Here is a 3,847-nt window from a genome sequence, read left to right as displayed (position 1 = left end):
AATGTGAGGTGATTATTTTAAGAAGACTCAGATGAAGATGATCTATTTTAAAATGTGAGGTGATTATTTTAAATAACGGTCTTATTGAGCCCAAGACTGGTTTTAAATTTATCTGAAGCTGTTACTTTCCTCCCTCTCAATTTAATTTGGGGAAGGTATTTCTAATATAAGACCATCAAAGTGAAGTGAGTAGAGCCCCAGTATCCTTTAGCTTTTTATAATACTGTTACAATAGTGACCGTCTCATGGGCATTTTCTTTTCTGCTTTGTGTTTTGAGTCTGTTTTCTTTTGTCTTCAAAGCCTGATATTAAGCTCTTCTGGACTCTAGAGATAGTTATGTGGTCACTTCAGCCTAAATTGTTTATTGACCATTCATTAAGCTAAAAGTGTCACTCTGCCTCCTTGCCTACTTTGAGTAAATATGAGATAGAACATAAGTAATTCTGTTTTATCTTAGTTTTTAAAGTAATTTTCCATCAGATAGAACTTTATAGTTCTAGTACAAATACTGTCTGCTCAGACCTTTATGTGCTGAATTTTGTTCAAGCAATGAGAAATTGCTCATATCCTTCTGAATATCATCAGAGGCTGATAAAAAGCACCTTGGCTGTGTCTGTATATCCTCAACACAGTCAACAAAATGAAGAAAATTAGACCAGTTATGTGACGATTCAACTCCTGACTTGTCCCCTCTGGCTGTCTCTGAATCTGAATCTCCCAAAGAGAGAAACAAGTTTCTAGGAAGGACTGGATTGTATAAGATTGGGGACAATGTTTGCTCCAAGGTCTTATATATTGTATTGATGCCATCCATGCTCAGCAGTAAGCTGTTAGATCCATTTGGGGAAGTCTCCATAATTTCAATTTGTAAACTTTTTAAGACCTTTCTACATTGTTACATGTGTGACTTGAGTGATGTTATCAATGTTTTTGTAAATATTTACTGTTTTTCTATTTAGATTAATTCCAACAATTTTGTAGTTTAATAAAATGTTCTAAACATTGCAAGCCATTGAATGCCTTTTTTTAACCCATACCTACACCCTTTTCCTCACACTGAAATATAGTCCTCTTCACTTCCTTTTTTAAATGATTCCTTACTTTAACAATTATTTTGATAACCTAGTCAACTACTTGATAGTATCAGCAAGTTGCTAATCCATTCAGGAAAAAAAAAATCAGGAGTCCACTTGCTCAAGGCTTCTTGGGCATGGCTTGGGTCCTCAAATTTGGCTCAGAATAAATCTCTTTAAATTAAAAAAAAAAATCCTTGATAAATCCAACTACTACCTCACATCTTACACCAAAATTACATTCAAATACACTAAATATTTAAATGTCAAAAACCAAACTAAAAAAGTTACTATAAGAAAAGTAATCTTTAGTTGTAGAGGGATAAACTAAACATATCCCCAAGTAGTGTTACAAAGATATGGAGCAATGAGTCCTATCAAAGAAATCTGGACAGAAAGGCCAAGCTCTTTGACCCAGTAGTTCTCACTTTAAGGAATTTAATTCAAGAGAAGAATCAGACGTGCAGAAAACTATATAAGCCTGAGCAATGTGGCAAAACCCCATCTCTACAAAAAAATGAGAAAAATTAGCCATTCATGGTGGCGAGCGCCTGTAGTCCCAGCTACTGGGGAAGCTGAGGCAGGAGGATCACTTGAGCCCAGGAGTTTGAGGTTGCTGTGAACTGATGATGCCACTCTAGCCTGGATGACAGAGTGAGACCCTGTCTCAAAAATAAAAACTATGTAAACACAAATGGGGTACAAATAAAAGGAAATCTGAATAAGATCAATGGGTTGTATCAATGTCAATATCCTGGTTATGGTTTAATTTTGCAAAATTGGGGGAAGGTAGGCAAACTGTACAAGGGGTCTCCCAAAACTGCATGTTACAAAACTACAATTATCTCAAAGCCATATACCAAGATGTTTATTGAAGTTTCTGTGATAATAAAATGGAAACCAACCTAAATGAGTATACACAACAATAGAGGACATCAGGTAAAACAATTAGGTTAAACAAATTATGGTAAATGTGGAATACCAGGTACCTGTTAAGAATTATCATCTCTGTTATTTAGTGCCATGAAAAGATGTTTATGACATTGCCAAGTGGAAAAAAGCAGGTTACAAATCAAAGGTGAAATCCCCATCTAGTAAATATGCATTTGTTTATAAGATAAATAGTGGGAGAAAAGTATATAAACCCTGTTTAGAAAGAAAAAACATCAGAGATATTTCTTTTTTAATAGAAGTTAGCTCTTGACCAGCAAAGTGTTTGCTAACTAAAAAGTAAATACATTTTCTTGGGATCTTGCTGTATTGCCCCAGCTAGAGTGCAGTAGCATCATCATAGCTCACTACAACCTCACACTCCTAGGTTCAAGCAATCCTCCTGTCTCAGCCTCTCAAGTAACTGGTACTACAAGTGCACACCAGCACGCCCTGCTAATTTTTCTACTTTTTTATAGAGACGGGGTCTCCCTCTTGCTGGGGCTGGTTTCGGAACTCCTGGCCTCAAGTAATCCTCCTGCCTCAGCCTCTGAAAGTGCTAGGATTACAGGTGTGAGCCACCGCACCCAGCCTCTTGTGTGTTTTTATTCAAGAAACCTACTTAAAAGAGAGAACTAAAGAAGTCACCTACCAGTAAGATCTGGAATTGACCAGAACGTGCACTGAGGCTACTGGGGAGAGATTTTTTTTTTTTTTTTTTGAGACAGAGTCTCACTCTGTTGCCCAGGCTAGAATGAGTGCCATGGCGTCAGCCTAGCTCACAGCAACCTCAAACTCCTGAGCTCAAGCGATCCTCCTGTCTCAGCCTCCCGAGTAGCTGGGACTACAGGCATGCGCCACCATGCCCGGCTAATTTTTTTCTATATATATTTTTAGCTGTCCATATAATTTCTTTCTATTTTTAGTAGAGATGGGGTCTCGCTCTTGCTCAGGCTGGTCTCGAACTCCTGAGCTCAAACGATCCGCCCACCTCGGCCTCCCAGAGTGCTAGGATTACAGGCGTGAGCCACCGCGCCCGGCCTGGGAGAGATTTTTAATAGACCATGGGGGAACTATCAATCCAGCCTTGAAGAATCTCCATGGAAAACACTAATATATATCTTTTCTTGCCAGATGAACAGAGGAATTTGAACTTGATGGTGAATGGTTGCATTACCACCTGTGTCAAAATTATATGCTTCGCAATTCTCTTTGCTAGACCAGAAACTCTATGAAAAGGCTAAAAATGAGAACGTAAAAAGCTACCTTTGATAAATTACAAAGTGAAAAGGTGGAGAGCTCTGGCAGACACCACATTAACTAAGTGATCAAACTTGGCACACCAATAATGAGACCAAATGACATGATGTGCTCCTGATGTGAAGCAATGGGAAACACATCATCACCCATGTAGTATTCTTGCCAAAAAGACTTACCCTGAACCTAATCATGAGTGAACAATTAGACAAATTCAGTTATAAGACAAATTACCACTGAAAGGGGTGATCTTGGGGACTTCTAATAAAGCAGACAGGCTCAACTACAAGAAAAGAAGCAAGCAGGTCCCAAATCTCAGCCTTGAATCTCGAACCCTGAATCTGTCTTGGTTTTTTTTCAAATTTAGAAATTCTCAGTCCACCTGATTGTTCTGAGTTGGGTAGATGACTAAAACCATGAAAGTAAATAAACAATATAGAAATGACAAAGTAATCAAACCAATAGTATTTATAATTTTGTGTTAAATTTAGGAATAAATGTCAGTTAATCAGGATAATGTGTCTGCATTACATATTTTAAATGTCCCTAATGTTTAAGAGAATGTGACATTGAAATTGTAATTCCA

Source organism: Eulemur rufifrons, chromosome 9 (assembly GCF_041146395.1).
Source record: "Eulemur rufifrons isolate Redbay chromosome 9, OSU_ERuf_1, whole genome shotgun sequence".
Classification (NCBI taxonomy): Eukaryota; Metazoa; Chordata; class Mammalia; order Primates; family Lemuridae; genus Eulemur; species Eulemur rufifrons.
This window is presented reverse-complemented; position numbering follows the sequence as displayed.